This window comes from Lissotriton helveticus, chromosome 3_1 (assembly GCF_964261635.1).
Source record: "Lissotriton helveticus chromosome 3_1, aLisHel1.1, whole genome shotgun sequence".
Taxonomy (NCBI): domain Eukaryota; kingdom Metazoa; phylum Chordata; class Amphibia; order Caudata; family Salamandridae; genus Lissotriton; species Lissotriton helveticus.
The window spans coordinates 1,594,422,774-1,594,444,216 of NC_136061.1; the positions used below are offsets into that span (position 1 = coordinate 1,594,422,774).

The 21,443-nt window shown below is 42.3% G+C and overlaps 1 protein-coding gene across 1 annotated transcript in view; it reads left to right on the top strand.

Annotated features, from left to right (window-relative positions):
• Nucleotides 1-11,455: 11,455 nt before the first annotated feature.
• DRD2 (dopamine receptor D2) overlaps nt 11,456-21,443 on the top strand; it is a 1,149,771-nt gene continuing 1,139,783 nt past the window's right edge. The window contains exon 1 of the mRNA XM_078682355.1: nt 11,456-11,466. The gene's annotated coding sequence lies outside the window, so the exon portion shown is untranslated. The remainder of the gene's footprint in view (nt 11,467-21,443) is intronic.

Sequence of the window (21,443 nt, forward strand, 5' to 3'; positions counted from 1 at the left end):
GTTAAAATACTAGGGGTGGGGCTGGCGATTATTTAAAACTAAATGTTTTTAATAAAACTGTTCAAAGATGAATGAATTATCGTATCAACTCGTACTCAAAAAGTGTATTGATTTATTTTATTTTGTTTAATCACTGTTTTATCAGTTGAGCAAGCTCGCATGCAATTCCTCTGTGGCATTCAACCCTCTTGATGTTTGGTGCAGAGATTTAAAATATATAGCATTTCTAGTTTTCGAAGTGCTTTTTCTCGATCACCGCCCCTTTTGTTGGGTGGGACTGAATCAATAAAGAAGTATTTTAAATCCTTAGAGCTACCACCATGCATTTCCTTAAAATTCCTTAAAATTCCTTAAAACCCTACTCTCTGGCTCAACCAGGTACGTTTTACTGGAGGACCACTGGGATCATTTTGAACTAGAAAATTGTTCATTGATGGGGCCCTACTGTATGTTTTTGGCGGGTTTTTTGGGTACTGAACACCCAATTACAGGGTCGCTCAGGATCAGGTGCCAATTTCTTTTAGTTATGTTTTTGACTGTCATTTCGTGTTTATTATATTTTAGAATAAATCTGAAAGTCCAAGGCTCTTTTATTGTCTCATTTTCTTCAGGTTTCTGTTTGGTGAGGAGAATCTCCCTGGGTGTAAGATTACTCTTCATGAGGGCTGTATCCAAGCATTTTTTGGTATAACCGCTTTCTTTGAATCTTGTTATGCAATTTGTTTGTGCTAACTTGAGATCCGTTTCACTGCTACAGAAATGTTTTAGGCGCAGCAGTTCAACATACGGTATACTTTGGATTAAATGATCAGGGCGTGCACTGCTTGCATGAAGTATTGCATTACCAGCTGTGGGTTTTCTGTGGAGTTTAGTCTCACGCCTGTCATTATTCACATATAATTCCACATCTAAAACAGTTACAGTAGTCTTTCTAATAGATGCAGTGAAGTGCAGGTTGAGCTGGTTATTCTTAAGTCTTTTTATGAATGTTTCAGCCTATATTTGAGTACCTTGGCACACCAAAAAGAGGTCATCAATCAATCTCCAACAAACCTTCACATAGTTATTCATGAATTTGGTGTGTTCTTCCATGAGAACCAGCTCCTCCAACCAGCCCATGTGGTGGCAAGAGTAACTGGGGGAGAAGATGGCTCCCAAAACTACACCCCTTAGTTGTTGGAACAATGAATTTTGAAACATGAAAATGTTTTATTCAAACAAAATTCTTCCATATTGATCAGCATGTTGGTGTGTTTCATGAAATTGATACCTTTACGTAACAAATAAAATTGCAGTGCCCTTAGTCATTCCCTGTGTCGAATAGATGTATAAAGTGAGGTAACATCAAGCATAATGAGGAGATAGTCTTTTTGCCACTTGAAGTTGAGCATTTTAGCTAAAAAGTCCCCTGTATCTTGTATATAAGATATTAGTCGTTGGACATTTTCTTGTAAGAAGAAATCGATATATATTGATGTTCTCTCCAGTAAACCATTTCTGGCTGAGATGACCGGCCTTCCTGGGGGTCTTGTCGGGTCCTTGTGGATTTTTGGGTTAAAAAAGTATTGGTGTGACAGGATTGTCATTTTTTAAGTATTTGTTTCATCCACTGCTATTAAGCCAGCATTTTTCCAAGCCACTAGTTTCATTTTATAAGTACTGTATACAGTATTCAGTGCTTGTTGAATCCTACGACAGTAGCAGGTGTTGTCATTTAATTGAAGCATGGCTTCCTTGATGTAGTCATCCCTCTTCCATAATACTACTTTACCACCTTTGTTGGCGTTTCTAACGACAATTTTACTGTTGTTTTTAAGTTTAGTCATTAGTTGGTGATATTGTAGTTCACTTCTGTTGTTTTTATTCCTATCAGTGCTTTGTATTTTGCTGTTAAGATTCTTTAAACCGCCCACAACTTGCTAGTGAAAAGCATCAATCATGTCTTTTTACATTATAGGATTAAAGGTGAAAGGAGGTTAGAAAGGAGTGATAGTTGGTGTATATGCAGTACTTGGTAAGCCAGTGGTTTCAATACTCGGGCTCATTGTTGCATCCTCGTTCATCAACTCTTGCATATCTTGTATTAACATTCGATCAGCAGCATAAATATTCGTTTGTGCCATATCATCATCAGCTGTCTCATTGTTTGTTTGTTTCTTTTTTTTGTTTTTTTTCGTGTTTTTTTTCCCGAGATGTTAGGCTTTGCAAGGTTTAGCTGTGCAAAGTCTTTTTTTAATTTCAATTTTCGCACAATTTTGTAGACGTCGACACGGGTGGCTGCATAGTTAAATGCGCTCTCCGGACAATATGACAGTCCTAATGCCAATAGGTGTTCTTCAGCTTTGTTTAGTACTGTGTCCGTTAACTTTATTGCTATTCTGGTGTGAACTGCATTATGCCCATTCTGTGTTATTTCCTTCAATGTTTCTTTGGTTGGCGTTTTTGCTGCCTCCTGTTTGTTTCTTCGTCTGTTCGCCCTCCGCCTCGCCCTACGTTTTCCGGTTCTGTTGATGCCTGATTCTTTGGTTGTTTTCTTGGGCGTAGCGACTGGAGGCATTCTAGGCTTAAAAAAATCCACCCCGTCTGTCAGCGAGATTTTCCTTGCCGGTTGCCGTGTTGTTTTCATTCGAGCCTCAGTTTCAGACTCGCTCTCCACAGCTGAGCTGACCTCTGATGCCGATGTTATTTCAGATGCGTGTTGTCCACTGTTCTTCCTTGTTTGTTGGCCTGTGCTTGCCCACATTTTTTTGCTTTTCAAGAATCTACTTTTTTCATGAAGGTGAAAACGCGTCCACATTCATAATCACATTGGTCCCAATGAAATTTGTATGCCTTCCATTCTCTTATTTTGTTTTCTTCTTTTTTTAGACTTTTTTTCCTTTCCAACTTCATTTTTTCTAGTTCATCTGTGTGACCCATTTCCTCTAGTTCAGCATTTATTTGTTCTGTCAATTTAGTACAATCTTTCTCTGCACATTTCATCAAAATAAAGACCAGTCTGTGTGATGAGTCCTAATTTGTTTCCTCCCATTCCTTCATCATCTCTTTATCTGGCCTTTCATAACTTGGGGCTAATAACATTCGAAGGCCCCGGGGTACTCTTCCAACATCTAAATAACGTTGGAGAGATTTGGCTTCCCACCATTTCTTTTGTTCCGCGTGTCTCAGTTTTTCCAACTGTTTGATTTTTTCTTTCACACTGGGATTTCTTGAGCATATTGGTGCATTTTGGGAAATAGGGTCCATGTTGGGGGCCATTTCATCTTTGAACATTGCTGCTCCCGCTTCCTTCCTTTGTTTCAGCGCGTCTGCTGACATTCCTGATCTTGGAGCAAATTAACGATGTGCAATTACTTGAACAGGGGTCTTAGGTAAAAGACTTGTGCCCAATTAGTCCGGTGTTACTGGTTTTTACTCTGAACCCAGCCGGAGTTAGTTTAAAAAGGCTCCCTTGTGCTCAACCCACCACCGGTTCGGCGCTCAACGCCTACCTGGTAACATTTAAAGCTGAAAGGTTCCGCTCCCATGGGGGGCTGGTATGCCAGAGAGTCAGAACCAGCTTCTAATTATTCAAGAAACTCTTTCTCCTCTCGCTCACTTCTCTCCGCAAAAGAAAGAGCACGGACCACAGTAGTTTGTTCTGCTGGCTATTTTATCATTGCTCGCAACAGATCGCAGGAGCTCTGGCGCGTTTCGTCCCTCACAGGGGACTTGATCACATGACGCGCTTTCAGCAGGATCAGTTGTTTAAAAACCATTTATTTTAACTTTTACCTCATGATTTTCTTAAAGTGACATGTGCATTGTTGAAACAGGGTTGACCATAAACATAGAAATAGTAATGTTGAAATGGTTTCATGTTGAATGGTTTCTTTTTAAGCCATAGATTTCAAAGGTTTCATGCCTATCAATGTATAAATAAATAACTATGTACTTAAATATATGAATAGATACAGATAATCACACAATGACAGAACGGTTTTAAAATAACAGTATAAATACCTAAAATCAACCTTTAAAAAGTCTGCTTTTTGCTTTAAAACCATAAAACGTTGAAGAAACATTGCAACATTTAAATATTCATTATGTTTACCAAATAATTTGATTTGAAAATATTGAAAACATTGATAACCCACCTGAAAACATAAATGGATGCTGATGGGTTGGGAATCCTATTTGTCCTATTTGTTCTAATCTATCTATCTATCTATCTATCTATCTATCTATCTATCTATCTATCTATCTATCTATCTATCTATCTATCTATCTATCTATCTATCTATCTATCTATCTATCTATGTATATATATCTATATATTATATATATATATATATATATATATATATATATATATATATTCTCGCTGCAAAATCCAATACACAGTCTTGTGAAATTAGAAACGGCACTCACAGGGGGGTACAAAGCCAACAATTCTTTATTTGGCTACCAGCACAGACAAGACACGTTTCGGCGATGAGCCTTCGTCAATTGCAAGTTAGAACGCGCCGCCATTACATTTAATATGGAAAACAACAATGGTCCCTGGCAGCAAGACAAAATAATTGCAAATGAATATAGACTCAGTCAGTTCTATATTATGGAAGACATGCCCAGCCGGGCAGAGGTCCTCAAAATTTATATTTAAATCAAAGTTTTACAAAACACAATAACACCTTCAACAATTCACGTGCGTGGGGCACAACCTGTACTCAGCCACAACAATACACGAACAACATACATAGAAGGGCTTGTAAGGCAAAATCAACAAACTCTGAAAAGTTCAAATTTAGACAGAGAATTTCTTATAGGTACCATTACACATTTTTTGTAACAAGTAATATCACAGGTATATGGTACACACTGGGTCGACGACGTTTCGGACCCCTTACTAAATGATGGGGTCCATCATCAGGACAAAACAATGGTTGCCTTTTTAGTTTAAAAGCCTCTTTTGCCAGAGGGGTAAAGGTACTGGAGCTCAATTAGACGCGGGATCACTTCAAGTATAATTGGTAATCCGGAATTAGGTTTCTTTCCATGTGGCCGATGTAAGGCCTGCAAAATCAGCAAAAGGACCCTTACCTATGAAATTCCAGGTTTAAAAACCCCTAAAAGTATAAAAAAGTTTTTGACATGTACAACACCCTATGCCATCTATTGTCTGATATGTCCATGTGGACTAAAATACGTCGGGAGTACCATCAATCCCGTGAAATTACGTATACTGGAGCACATGCGTGCCATCAGCAATTTAGATGAATCGTACCCTGTGGCAAGACACTTCGACAAAATGCATGGACGCAACAGGGATCTGTTGGCCTACTTTTGTCTAGATAGTGTTCCACCTCTACCTCGTGGGGGTGATCGCCTACAAAAATTACGGCGGTTAGAGTCACGGTACATTATAGACCTACAGAGTAAGAGCCCTCATGGACTCAATACACATGAAGATTTAGCAGTCCACTTAGGATATTAATACTCTGTAGACATTTCAATTCACTGTATTTCTGACTGATAATGAATTGGTTTTGTGCTTCTTTCATGTTCTTTTCTCTTTGTTTCTTTTCTCTTCGGAAATTTTTCTATTCTCTTTTTATTCTTTCACCGAAATATGGTTTGCTTCATGAACTGCCTTTTTAAATATTTGTGTATGTAATCATGTCAGTAACCAATGGTGTCATGGCATAGCCCATCTAAGGGCTAAATTAATTGGTGATAAGACATATGCCCATTCAGGGCGATATTAGATGTTTTGGGGATTTCTAAATATATGAGTACTAGAAATGAAGTGGAATATGAACTATATCTGGTGTACTCATACCCCTAAGTACAAGGAAAAGAGAATGATATACATTTTTTCGTTTTCCTTAAGTCAAAAGTACTCTCAAGATGGCGCGTATTGGAGCCCTCGAGTAGTCCTTTTTTCATGTCCATGCCATCACCGTGACGATTGCACTGTGTGTGTTTTAAATGTAATGGCGGCGCGTTCTAACTTGCAATTGACGAAGGCTCATCGCCGAAACGCGTCTTGTCTGTGCTGGTAGCCAAATAAAGAATTGTTGGCTTTGTACCCCCCTGTGAGTGCCGTTTCTAATTTCACAAGACTGTGTATTGGATTTTGCAGCGAGAATCTATCGGATGGGCACACCCCCACCTGGAAGAGCACCCGCTCGTGAGTGCAGCAGGCTGGTGAATCTTTGGGAGCAAGTATATATATATATATATATATATATATACTGTGTTCACGTCAGATAGGTGCATCGAACTCGCTTGTTGAAGAAGTCAAAGCCAGGACAGCCCCTGACAGCTATCACTGCAGCCCATCTGTCCCAGTTCAGTGCACAGAAAGAGGTGCTCCTTTAAGCCAAAACCCCAAACACTATGCCAATGAACTTCAATACTAAGACACTGAGAACTCAGAACAATGTGAGGCTTGTGGAGCTCTGGAGACCTTCCATGCTTGGGGGCATCCATTTCAGGCATGGCCCTTCAGAAGATGGGGCATGCGATGAACCCAGACACATATGTCAAGTCGTGGCGCCCGGCAGGGCACACAATGTGATATCATGCAGTTAGCATCCATGAGAGCACAATGACTCTAGGTCTTTGAGGCACCTCCAGGGTGAAGTGCCAGTTGTGGCACAGAACAGCAATCATTCAACACATGTGCACTACCTTCCCTGTTGAGGTCACACCACAGCTGAGAGCAGAACCATCGGAGACAGGACGGAGCTCACAAGAGCCGGGTCCATGATCAGCTGTCTGTGGCCAGGGTAGGTGGATGCCAGAACCACCATCAACTACATTCTTTGAGTCCTGAGGGTGCTTTCAAATGAGAAATCTTGCACAATCCAAGCAGCAGCTGCCCCGGGTACCGGTTTACACCACAGCCCCATCAGGGTTCTCTCACAATCTCAAAATCCTCTCACAAAAAAACAAGACATGAAACTGGTAGGCATGTGCCATTTTTATGACAATACAGTTCATTTCAGCCTTGCCCCTGCACTGGCTCCCTTTTGTCCGCATAGCACTAATGCAGGCACCTTTGCACCAAGGGTGCCTGCATTGTAAGGAGGGGCGACCTCCCTGCACAAAAACAATCCCCTGAGGCTTTTTCCTCTTTCTCAGTGTCCTGCAGAATGCAGCAATCATTAAAAGAGGTAGAACGAGGAGAAATAAAGCTATTTCTCCTTGTTACGCCTCACTTGGGGAAACATAGGTTTTTGGTGCATTCCCAGTGCTACCACTTCTGGCAAATATGGGAATGCGCAAAATCCTTGGATGTTGCATGGGAACACCCACGTAATACACATGAAAATGCCTCTCTGGCACAGAGTAATACAATGTGTTGCATTATTCAAGATTTATGAAGCCACTTAGGGCCATGCAAGATGGCCTTGTGTGGCTTCATGAATCTAATTTTTGAGTTGTGTTGCTCCTGCACCATTTTGTGTGGTGCCCCCAAACCTCTGGCAAAATATATTTTTCTGGTAAAAATATTCCTGCAAGTAAAGTTGTGCAAAGATGGGAAACTACAACCTTCACAAATTTGCATGAGATATCCAGGCAACGTCACCAAACCAACTATGAGCCCAGAGTTTGAAACTCTGTCAACTGCTAATTTTTATCAGTATAATGGGCTGGCAGATTCTCTGCCTCTCCCCAAGAAGGGACCACAGATGCTTGATAATTAACCCCTAACATTCATAGTAGGACAGATCCGTCCCACTGCTTTTTTTTAGCACCATTGGCTTTGTGTTCATGAAATGTCACGGGCTTAATTGCTTAATAGCTTATCCAGGCCAGAAATCTTAGCTAACGTGAGCACAATGTAAAACAATCAAAGTGGTAATGGGGGATTAACCTACAAACCAAAGTCCTTATATTAATGAGAAATTACTAAGGGCCATATTTAAAGATTGACAGAACAGTCACCCTGCGGTAAACCAGCATGGCTTTGGCCCCTGTAAAATCATGGATCCTCTGTGCATCTAAATGCACAGTTCAGCCCCCTACCCTCCACCCCAATTTAAAAGTGGAGGAAATGCTTGGTTTGAAACGACTGTGCCTCAGATTTCTTTGCTGTCATAAAACTTTGCGTTCAAACTTGACATCTTTTTAGCCAGTGACTTTTTACATGCTTTGCACGTAGATGATAAGATACTTAGAAAGTATTTTGCTTGCATCACATTTCTTGGTAAGTGTTGTATCATGACATTTTTACACTCTATCCAAGGCTAAGGGACACTGAGCACATTACCCTTGCTTTAGTTATCCAGGTTGAGATAGCTCTGAATTGGAAAGATAAACAATCACATCAGCATTGCACCTCTGACACAATGCAATCGGAACAGCACTTCTATTACTAGAACCACCGCTGAGCCACATTTGGCAGAGGAGCACTTCTACATATTATCCTGGAATGTTTGCCTCTGACTGATATGCATTCCTGTGGACTCTAATCTCCTCCTAAGGAGGGTAGCCTGCTCTACACCAGGTTGGCTTCCTGATATACCACACACAGGTATGGCGAGTTGGGTTGTCCCAAGAGATCTGGCAGAGGGTATAGTAGAGTATGTATGATATATCATCATACATTCATATAATCAATGTAACATCGGTTGAACTGTTGTTGTACGGTTTCTACTATTTCAGTACAACTTTTCGTTGGGTAACATAAGTGTCAAAACTATGTTGGACTGAGTCTGTGCATACCAACAGAATATATTGACCAAATTCCTGGCTAGCTCACAGTGCACCATAGAATAAAATAGAATAGACGTGAACTTGTAAAGCGCGAATTGCTTCCCGGAGACGTCCAAGCGCTAGGGTAACCAGAACCTACAAGAGAACAGAGGAGAAAGAAAGCTGTGGTTAAAGAGGGGAATTAAAAAGGAAGGTCTTTAGTTGTTTGCGGAACACAGAAAGGTTGGGATTGGCTCTGAGATGCAGTGGCAGGATGTTCCAAGTTCTGGACGCATTATAGGCGAACATCCTGCCGCCTGATCGGGATCTTTTTATTCTCGGAGCCACTGCCAGAAGTCTGGCTGGAGCAAAGACTTCTGTTGGGGATGTAGTGGGTAACTAGGTCGCGGGTAATGCTGGGGCCAGTGTCCCAGAACGCTTGGTGGGCTATGCACATTGCCTTAAAGAGGACTCTCTGCCGAACCGGTAGCCAATGAAGGCTGACCAGGCCGGCCCTCGCTGATTGTCTACGAGGGATTTTGAGCAGTAAACGCGCTGCGCTGTTCTGCACTATCTGCAGTCTGTGCAGGGTATACTCTGGGGCTCCAAGATAGAGTACATTGTTAAAGTCAATGCGTGAGTGTATGAGACCTTGTATAGCCACCTGTTTGGCCTCCATGGGAAGGAGGGGAAAGATTTTATTTAGCATCCTCAAGATGCCAAAACAGGTGGCAGATAGTTTCGTGGCCTGAACGTTGAAGGACAGGGAGCTGTCCAGCCACACTCCAAGGCTCTTAATTTTGTTTTTGGAGGCTGGAGGGGGACCCAGACACTGAGGCCACAAGGACGGGGGGAGGCCGAGGTCTGAGGGGCCTAAGAGCATCAGCTCAGTTTTGTCCCCATTCAACTTGAGGGATGATGAAGAATCCAGGTCTTCACTTCCTCCAGGCATTCTCTGAGCCCACCTGATGCAGGCCGGTTTGCCTCCTGCGCCAGTGAGACCACCAGCTGCGTGTCGTCCGCATAAGAGATGATCTTAACCCCGAAAGGACAGACGACCTCAGCCAGTGGTCTCATGTACAGGTTGAAGAGTGTGGGGCTCAGAGATGAGCCCTGCGGAACACCGCACTTTAGAGGTCTGCTGGAGGACACGGACTCACCCTCAAAGACTCTAAGAGATCTGTCTTCCAAAAAGGCATCTTAACCACTAAACCTTACATGGTTACATGGTACCATATGGTGTGTGCAACCTCAGAACATAACAACCCTGATTCCTCAAGGAAACCATGGAAACAGATCCTACCTTTTTGTTAGTAACACAGGCAGGCCCAAAGGGAGGCACAAGAAGTAAAAGAATTGGCATTTAAAATGTTTATTGAAGCAATTTTACTCTTGAGTAAAATATGTGTGTTGCAATGTTTAATAGAATAGAGTAAAACAATATTATCAGTGCTATAAGAATGGCGACCAAAATGAACAATTCAACCACTGCGTGCTTGCATTAGATTATTTGAATACATATAATTACACTCCTACCTAGCCCTGCCTATCCTGGAAAGCATGAGATGTACCAGTCTGCCAGCATACTTTAGAGTGGTGACTGTGTGTCATCTGGTAGCCAGTCTTGGTGCAGAACATGCCACCGTCTTTTTTCAGGATAGTAACTGGATTCAGTTTTTCTAGAATTCCAGCATGAGGTGACCTCAACAATCCATTGAAATGTTCCTCTGCCTAGACAAAGACTTGGTCCAGTATATATAATGAAATGGATCAATTTTTTCTGTGCCTAGGCGCGGTCCAGCTGTCATTGTTGATTCTATCCCACCAGAACTGATGCGAAACAGACAACAAACAAAAATGCTCAATGTACCTAGTCCTTGTACAAGGTGTTCTAAGGCCTGATAATGTGCCTACGAGGAAGTGTACGTGTAAGCAAAACCATTTCTGAGAATGTTATCCCATATGGGTGCACAACCAAATTTGTGTTAAAAGTTATTCTTTAAAAGATATCAAGATTAAACGTGAGTATGTAAAATGGAGGTGTTTGTGCTCGGGCCTAAGTAAACTTATGACACTGTTTATCTTTTTCTCCATTTTTGTAATGCTGGTTCTATTGCTTTTTACCAATCTTTGTATTTCTTTGTTTCCCTTTGGGCACATCTGGGGAGAGTGACCGCTGGGCTTTGTGTATTCACACAATGGGAGCTCAGACTGACCCACTCAGGCCCATCATGCAACCCTGAGGGAATTGGTCACTCAGCCAATATATAAATCAAATCAATAAGTCAAGACCTTGATAGACAACCTGGTTCATCTGTGTATTGTTGAGGCTGTAGCTCATTCTATAGTAGAGCTTTGCCAGAAGTAATGGAAGTGCCTTTGGTCAAGTCGAGGAGGGATGGGGGTCAGGGAGTTGAGAAGTTCATTGACCACGTATTAGCTTGAAGAAAATATTTTATGCTATAAAGATGTAGATATAATTTGCAATTTGTGTTTTTTTTCCTGCATCAAACTATTGTTATTATAACTTGCTTTTTTATGTAGGTACCTGATGAATTTTACTGATAATTAAGGCTCTGCTCAGTATTTACTTCACTAATGAAGTCTGAAACCTCAAACTAAGTGAATTTATGCACCATTTCTGTACTTCGGCTGATTTTGCCCAGGGCAACATTTATATTTCTTCCCCAGTGATAGTGCGTTTCCAGCTCCTGAATGACCCTTGGGTAGGTTATAGGGAAGCATGGAATAACAATCCTGCAAATCTCCTGCGGGAATAAGGTAATAGATTCGGTAGACCTGCAAGGTTTATGAGGAGGGGTGTGGAGTGGGAATTTTCAAAGCATCTGTGAGTAGAGGGCACTGCAAAGAATAAATGTGTGAATACGAGATGGTTTGTCCCATTACTTTGCCTGAAGGCAACTTAAAAAATGTGTACGCCCACTGCTGACAATGTATGCTGTGAGGAATCTAATTTGTCCACAAATATTGCAGGCTGGAACTCTAACAATGTATTATTGGGCCTTTTTATCATCTTAATTTTGGTTATTTTGTCCTAAAATGTTGATCAAGTACGTAATGTGGCAGATATTGTGAAATTACCCAATGAACTGAGATGTAAGGCATTGACAGTGAGCACAATGTAGTGCACTAACCGAGAAAGGTCCCTTCTAAATATTTTGTGAAATTTGTGTTGGAATCTTACAGGCATTGAGGCCTGTTAAGGCAATGCAAGCTACAGCACAAGGCAGCAACACTTATAAACTTATATACAACATCATGAGAGACTAGTTTGGATTCTGTACTCGAGCAAAACCTGGCCGCACTTCACTCACTGCAGATGGTGTCACCGGTCTTTACCTGTAAAAGGACAGTAGAGCTGGGACAGTTGACGCCAGGCAGGCGACCTACTCTGCCCAACCGTGTTTACATTTCAGCAGCACCAGCGGCTGTCAAGAAGCTCCAGTTTGTTCAACGAGCCCTTGAAAACATGGTTAGATCAAAGCTTGTCAAAAAGATTTATGGCCTCAACTTCCAATTCTGTACGTGGCTATTCATGCGGTAAACCTATCCATATATGACAATGTACTGCTGTGGGATCAAGCTGTTGCAGCTGCCGGTTATCACACTTTGCTCTAATCCACGTGAATTTTTAAAAATAGAAAATCAGGCACGAACTCCTACTATTGCAATTTCCGAAGTCTTACATGTACATTAAATATTAACCAGGGCATGTTGCACTCATTCTTGACCTTAGCATGTCAGAGGTTAGTGAAAGAGAAAATCCTAAGAGAAGACAAAAATAGAAAGGGAGGCTTTTGTTCAGATAGCTCAGTGGGTAAATGATCCTGCTTCAGAGATTTCTGTGTAACCTAGAGATCCCAGAACTAATTCATTGATGATGAATTCATCACTTCAGCCTTTGAAGGTCTACCAGCCGTAGCTGCTGCAGGTAATAGCGGTGAGCGGTTTGGCCGGCTGGGAGGGGGGGGGGGGGCTAGAGGGGGGATTTCAAGAGTCGACCACAAGGGAAAATTAAATAAATAATACATTTTCCATCATGGTCGTCTCTCGAAATCCCCCCCCCCAGCCGGCCCCACCACTGCAGTGGCCGCGACTGAGGTCTACTGTATTTATACCAAATGGATTGAGCAGAAGTAATACAAGCCATCAATGGCGTGTATTGCTGTGGTTTAATGGAGAGCGCCATGCCAGTGGTCACCATTGACACTTTACTCTGAAGTGTCCACAACTAAATCCCATGGAATGCATGCGTAGAGCAACTCATACAGAAAGTTGTTACAAATTGACCTTGTCACTGCACATTTGTACACAAACAAATAAATACCAGGTTTGGGTTGGTGTCTCAAGGGGTTCACTGAATGAAACCAGAATGAGTGGTGGTCCTTGGTAGGGAGACCAGCCAATGTCTGTAGAGAGGGTCTACACAGCAAAACGTTGTGAAATGTGTGGGGCTCGCAAGTCCCAGGGAGAAGGCAAGAGATTCACTCTTTTCAGTAGTGATTCCCATTATTATGTGATGCCCCTTGCAAATATTTTCAAGGCATATGCAGCTCTATATACTAAGTCCTGTCTATTGAGGAGGGCGATATGCACTGGGATGCTTCCTCCGTAGGAAGGTCCTAACTCAACATATTCAGACTATGAGTGAATCTGGAATAAATTGCCATCAAAAACAGCATGTGTGGTGGGCAGGGGGGACCGGGTACATGGAGAGCATGCATCTTGCCCTCACAGATTCTGTCGTAGTAGGTAGAGAAAGCTCTATATGCTTTTCAACGGTGTTCAATTTGGTACCCCATGATGGCGGTGATGAGACTAGAAGGAGTAAACAATTCCCCTGCATTTATTGTACACCTATTCAATTAATTAGGGAAATTTGCCAACATTGCATAATATAAAACTCAATACATTTCACAAATTGTATGGTTGTGAAACTGTGCACAATTTGTTTTCCACAAGAGCTAGTTTCAGTAGACAATATGTTGCAGGAGACACTTCTTCCTGAGCCAACCCCTTTGATAGTAGATCATGTGACGTTTGACCTTCAGGAGTCACATAAATGTTCACATGAGGTCCTACAAAAAGATGAAATTTTGCTTAATTCCACGTTTTTTTACAAAATGTCACACAACAAAATCCTATTTCGCTCCACACATTATAATATGTTTCTCCTACAAGGATAATCTCTCAAGATGCCCTTTTTCCTAGGGCTATCTCCATTTGGGTTTCAGTCAGTGAACCCCTCGTGTACCAATCAAACCTTGAATTTGTGTGGTTAGGCACGAATATACAGTGGAATGATAAGTGCCAACTCCTTTGAGTATGATTTTAACTCCTTTTGCACTTTGTAACAATTTTAGTGTATACATTATACATACATACAGCTATTTCCTACTCGGTAACTAGTATTTCTACAAGGAAAACAACAGAGCATTATATACCTAAAGCTGTTAGGCACTATCGAAAAATTGATCTGAGGAAACCTCCAGTGCTTAATTTGAGCATGTGGTTGTAGCTGGACCCCACCGGCATTCATTTTTTGGAATAATAACGTATTTTCCTCATCAGATACTGACCAAGAGCAAGAGAGGGAAAATACACAAGTCAGAAAGGAGGAGCAAGTGAAAGATAACCGTCACCAAGAGTGAATGCTGGAACCAGGAAGAGTAAGATAAAGGGGCAGGGAGTGTTTGGAAGGGGATTAAAGTGGCCTGATGTGAATTCAACACTACGCACTTTTAGCATTCAGCATGCCAATATTTAATAATGTTGACTGCTGTCCTCTGAGCAGAGCTTTGTGAACTGGCACTCAGTGTTTCAGAGAATAAGCACTGGATACCTCTGGTTTTATAATTGACCACACAAGCTATATAAATGCCAACACAAAGGTCTGCGATCACCACTCAGGCCCAGATTTATTTAGGTATCGCTTCCTGCACAAAAACAATCCTGCCCGTACAGCAGTCACTTTTGCCACACGGCACAAGGAAGTGTGCATTGGTGCTAGGCAGCTTAGAGTGCTCCAACGCTGAGAGGGAGCAGAAATGCACCATACCTTAGTAAATATGGCACATTTTTGCACTCTCTGTTTCATGCAGCGTATCAACTTTGCTTGCTGCTCAGCCTTGCGTGAAACATTAGTCAATATGCCTCAAGACCTTCAATTACAGTTTCAGTTTAAACCCTTCTTTTGCCCAAAGCCAGGATGAAAATGTCCCAAGAGACAGTACAAAAATAAGCACACAGATCCTTGTTACTTGATAGGTGGTGGATGATACATGTAGTAAATTCTGGGGTACCAGTCCCCTTATTTCTCATATTAAACATGTTCTGCAGAAAAACTAGCGAGTGTCCCCAGACTGTATTGTGGAACTTTTGAATACATTCTTTAAAAGATTTAGCTGAAGTTTCAAGTCCCAGAATGGGACGTAATGCGTGCAAAAGTCTAAAATTAGCTAATGATATCACATAGCCGAACTGACATCAGTGTGAAATGCGACAAAACACCCCTCAGAGTGCAATAAAAAAGTGTCACTTCAACGTATGCTTGTTTTAGAGAGCACAAGTTGTCTTGTGGAGGGCACACATAATTTCTAAAATTGACGTTTTAGCCAGAAACATGCGATCTAAAAGCTTTCCTGTGTTTTAAAGCCATTATTATGTCTATAGCCTCAGATTCCGCTCTCCCGGGGTCTTTCAGTCCATCACTTACCAACATTGTTAGTTGCCAGGGCTGTTTATCGAAGACATGCTACTGGGTCAGGGCAGGTCAGCAACACGGGTGCGTTGCGCAAATAAACACAGCACTTGCCAGCAGCTCTGCCTCCATGGCCTGATACATACATCTATTTGTGTGTGGTGTATCTGTGTGTGTCTGTATGTGTGTGGGTGTGTCTAACGTAAGCTACAACATGCACAACATTTTAAGAGGGTAAATATGCTTTTGCTTTTAACAGTACTTGGTTTTATACTTGCTAAATAATTTACTTACATGTAATATTTTCTCACAATGGTGAATTATTACGTTGTAGTAAATTCTGATCTTTTCAGGGAAGGAATGCACTGAAAGTTTGGTAAGACCTACAGATACACGTGTTAAGCACATTTAAATCAAGCATATTGGCTTTGCCAATTCTGGGGGAAAAGAAGCAAAAATTCCAATGCATTCCAGTGGAAGAAGGCAGAATGATACACCAAACAGCCAATAGCATGAGGCACAGTCAAAGCAGTCTGCTCGGTGTACAGAAGCCCACGCTACGGGTACTTTCAATTATTGTCAACAAAAGGTTAGACAGTAGTAACTTTGAGCCAGACCTAAAAATGGCTCTTCCGTTAAATCTAAAGTTCGGAATTCCTGTTGATACCCATTTTTGGACAATAGGTTCGAATGTATAAAAATAAATAAAAGGTACAGCTCATATTTTAAAGGTGAGAATTTGGCTATGAAGGTATAAGTCGATAGAAAAATATATACTTAATGAAAGTGAACATTTTCATCTTTTATTCATGTGTCTGACATTCATCATTTCTGCATCTGAATGTCTCTCTGGATAGCACAAACTCAATATTGGCCTTGGATTTATTACCTAGAGGCAGTGCTCCTGACAGTGGAATATGTTATTGAAGGAAAATACAAGAAAGAGGGTGTTTTTGTAAACAAACAAACCAGTGAAAGAACCAGAGGTGACCTATCGCACTGTTTCCCCATTGAGAATATTGTCGTTGTTGTTTGACTGTTGTATAGAATTTGTCAAACAGCGCCCACAATAAGGATACCTGATTGTGAAGTATTTTACTTCATAGTACACAAATAGGTCCCAGTTTACTCCAAAAAAACAGAAACATGCATGCATGAAAACGAAGGAAATGCAGAAAACCATTAAAAATAGCTGCAATCATATTATCAACCAGGCAAGGATTAGTCCCAGGAAGACACGCTCAATCGAGTATTAAATTTCTGCTTAAACAGCAATAAAACAGAAATAGTGAATACAGAGTATTCACTTTCTCTATCTTGGATTCTTCATTTACCTTTACAATTGCTCTGCTCAGGTGCAGTTTCATTTTAATGTTTATCAATGGAATCGGTTGTGACCGGCACAGGTAAGAGCGGTGAGGTGGGGCGGGGCGGTGCGGGGGTCTGGGAAGTCGACATACAAAGGAATAAGTTAAATTAAATAAAAAAATAAATAAAACCACTTACCTTGTGCTCGCTGCGTAAGCGAAGCATCATATGTGGACTTCACCGACCCCTACCCCACCCTGCCCACGCCTCACCCCACCGCCCACCACTCTAACCTGTGCCCGCCACCACTGAATGTAATGAAGGTGAGAAGTGAAGTTACCCATGATATTTGTGAAACATACTACTTTGGATATGATATTCTGCTAGGATACGTTCCACATTGATATGCTATAACTCTCTATTTGCCCCATCTTTTCTTCTTAGTCCATGTCTTTCATTTCTCAATCAAGGTTGTAGCCAGCTCTCAAATTGATTAAGTGCTGAGACCTTAGTTTGGCTCAAAGGCCTCTGTCGCTAAAGGGGTGGGGGCACCCTACCCGGAAGGGACTGCAGAGGACAGTGACTAATTTGTAAAAAAAATGTAAGTGCCGGAGCCGGTCTTCGAAGAGTGCTGCCCTATGCTGCCAGCGCTGCCAATGATAATACCAAAATAACACCTAACCATCGTTCTCCTACAAGTGAGACAATTCAGACTATTTCAGGCTACACAAGCTGTAATATTGGCCTGAGTGGCTGGTATTATTCATTTTCAATGTAGATTGACTTAATAAAAACGGTTGTTTGTTTCCGGTCCAGGGAAGACATGGCTTAGCAGTTCGGGCTGGACTGTTCCCATGAGGCACAGGGTCAGACTGATTTGCATGTGGCCATGTCTGAGCTGGGGTGGTGGAGTGAGCTAAAGAATGATGATGAATTAAACCCAGATCAGTTGACTTGGGGTGAGTGTTTGATTTGCTCAAACGCTCCGTCCATCATCCCCTTTGGTGTCACGGAGGAACACCTATGCCTGTGCCTAACTGCTACTTTCAGCTGGATGAATTCAAACCACCTCAAGTGTAACTCTGTAACAACGGAAATTTTACCAATAGGCCAAGAGAATTCCTTCTCTCCCATATCCTGGTGGCCAGCAAACACTACCCCTCCCCCAAACACTGTGAACATGGTTAGAAACCTGGGAGTACAATTTGATGCCACCCTTTCTTTTAATCAGCAATCTTTGGCAGTTGCTGGCACCTGTTTTCATATTATAAATACTCTAAAAAGAAATGTGATCTGCTTCCCGTTTCAGCCAGACAGACAGTTGGCATCGCCTTAATCACGTCCAGACCAGTAGCGCCCCCCCCCTTTTTTCTCCCAGCGCCTTGAGACCCTCACGGGTAAGTAGTGTGCTCTACAAATTCTTGATTGATTGATTGATTGATTGAATATTGTAACAGCATCTATGCAGGTGCCAATAAGTCGCTCCTACATAAGCTTCAAATGGTCCAGCATGCTGCAGCACGTTTAGTGCTGAGATGGCCTAAGAGGTCATCTGCATCAGCAGCTTTAGAAACACTCTACTGGCTGCCAATCCATAAACCTGTCCTGTTCATGGTCCTCATTATTACTTTTAGGGAATTCCACTCCTTGAGACCTCAATATCTTCGAACCAGATTTATGCCGTACACTCCCTTTCAGAGTCTAAGGTCGTCAAACTCTAATCTGTTGGAAAAACCAGCCTTTAGATTAGCCTCGAAGGGAGGAAAATCGCTCGCAGTGATTTGCTCTAAGGCATGGAACAAACTTCCTTTTCAGCTCCGCCAGACCAAACCCGAGACCCTCTTTAGGAAAGCCCTAAAAACCTGGATTTTCTCTGCATCAGATGCTCTTTGCAAAACTCTGATATGATGCCTCCTTCTTACCGCCAGCAGTTAACCAGTTGTGCCTCCTTTTCTGGGTTCCGCTCAGCGCCATGATGCTCTTCGGAATGACAGTTGCGCTCTACATATAGCCTATTACACTACATTTTACATTACATAAAAATCACAGAAGAATATAGGATGCATGAAGTCTTGATCAGAAAAAAATGTTGCAAGGATACAGTTTCAAGTCTCCCAATTTGTGAAACAGCTTTGAAACAGCTAAGAAACAATGTATTATGTTAAACCTGAACCTTGTCAATAAAAAATGATGATGTGCTTTATTTACAATCGTAAAGTATGGTTTTCCCTGAAAGCATGTTGTCAATACAATGTATTGTTTCAGAATTTGGCAATGTAGTTACAACCTGGCAAAACTCACAATGATGTTCTATCATTCTGCCAATAGTGTCTTTCCTGTAGCGCTGAGAAAACTATGGGCCTATGTTGACTTCAGAAAACACGATCAATATTATGATGAAATAGGCGTGTGCAATTCTTTGTTACACTGATAAAATCTAGCACGATTCCTGGTTTTCACATTATGTGAAATGTTCAACATTGTGATTATTTCCATAACACAATATTTTTGTGATTTGTGCTTGATGAAAATGTAATGCTCTTCACTAAGCCCGCGCAGCAGATCTTAGCGCTGCGGTGGGAATATCATCAAACAACTTCTTGCTGCCATTACCGGCACACTTGATGGCCACGCCCCTTTTTTGAAGCCACGCCCCCCTGGATGTCCCAATCAACATAAATTATGTGCTTTTTTCGTACGCGCAGCGGAAGAGCGCAGCGGGCGCGTCGTTTGCGCGCCGAAGGCGCGCCTAAGTCAAGCCCGTCTGCGCCCGTCCACGCCAGCTCATGCTGTTAGTCCGCTCCCCGCCCAGAGACTAACATGGACCAGAACACAGCTCCTTGACCTTGGTAAGACATCCTGTTCATCTCCTACGTCTTGCAACTTCCCCCTATCCAGCCCTTTTCTTCACAAATGCCTAAACTGCCCTTTTTCTCTATGCCCCGACTGGACCCACCCCCGCAAATCCGCAAACAATATGTCCCCTCCCACCAAAACCTACTCCATGGGATTAGTGAACTGCCGCTCACTATCCTGCCATGCCAATGACATCTGGCTTTTATTGTCCTCCACATCCTGGGACGCACTATTCTTAACTGAGACCTGGATCAAAGACTCCTCCAACCCTGACATTGCCCTAGCAATTCCTACTGGGTACAGCTTCACTGGATTAAACCGTGAAGTCTCCAAACTTGGTGGAGGAATCGCTGTGATCCTAAAGAATCACTTGAAAATTACTTCTAGGAAAATTACAAATATCAAGCCTATAGAAGCCCTTTATTTTTCAATCACGGACTCCACCACCGCCATCTGCTCCGGGATCTTGGTTTATAACCCCCCCAACACTCCCCAACCGGCCATTCTAGAGCTACTGGCAGTCACGGCTGATCTCTCCCTTAAACACCCTCACTTCATGGTATTGGGAGACTTCAACCATCATGTGGATATAAGCAGCTGCAACCGTGCCTCTCAGCTCTTGGAATCTATGCAAAACCTAAATCTGCTACAAAAGGTAAAAGGCCCCACTCATACCGCCGGGCACACCCTTGACCTTATCTTTTCAAACTACGAGAAACTTAAACCCCCCCCCCCCTTACCTCTGACCTGGTCTGACCATTACTTAATACCTTTTGAGGTTCCCTTAGCCCCAATTGGCAAACAGGTATTCGCCATTAGGACACAAGGCAGAAAATGGCACAAGCTTTCATTAACGGCCCTAGAGCAAAAATACCTCAACAGTCTCAACCCACTACCGGACGATCTTGACGCAGCGGTGCGCACACTTAACAAAGACCTTACAACCGCCATAGAGAAAATCGCCCCATTACATACCCTTACTTCCCGCAGACTAAAACCCTCTGCCCCATGGTTCACACAAGAACTCAGGGCACACGGAAGAATGTGCAAAAAGTTGGAACGACTTTGGAGACAGAACTATGACCCGGGAGCCAAGGCACAGTACAAACAAGGCCTTAAAGAGTTTCGCAAACTCAAATACCACTCCATGAGCACCTATTTTTCCGACACTATTGCCAAAGCAAAAAACTCCACCAAGGCCCTTTTCAATATAGTGAAAGATTTCACTCATCCCAATGCACTGACGGCTCCAGTACCCACGTCCCAAGCACTGAGTGAAAATCTATCTAACTTCTTTGAAGAAACAATAGCCAACATTGCGGCAACTATCCTCCAGAACGATTTCAACAGTACCGAAGACTTGGACACGAACTGCAAACATGCATTCACAGCATTCCAACCACTTACTAAGGAACATGCTATGAAATTATTTTTAGAATGTAAATTATGCTCTCCCTTGGACCCAGCTCCAGCCTTAATCTTGAATGAAATTGCCCCCTTAATCATTAACCCCCTACTCGATATCTGGAACTCCTCCTTAACCACTGGTGTAGTCCCTTCCGCCTGGAAACATGCATTACTAATCCCAATTTTAAAAAAAAGCAGGCATAGATCCTCATTGTCTAAGCAACTACCGACCGATCTCACTTCTGCCCAAACCTGCCAAAGTACTTGAGAAAGCTGCTCAAATACAACTATCGTGCTACCTTGAATCAAACTCCTTGTTTCACGATACCCAATCAGGCTTCAGACCGGACTATAGTACCGAGTCGGCGCTACTTGAGGTATCCGAGTCAATCCGTGAATGCACGGATAGGGGTGAGGAGGCCATGTTGGTCCTCCTCGACCTATCCGCTGCATTCGACACCATCTT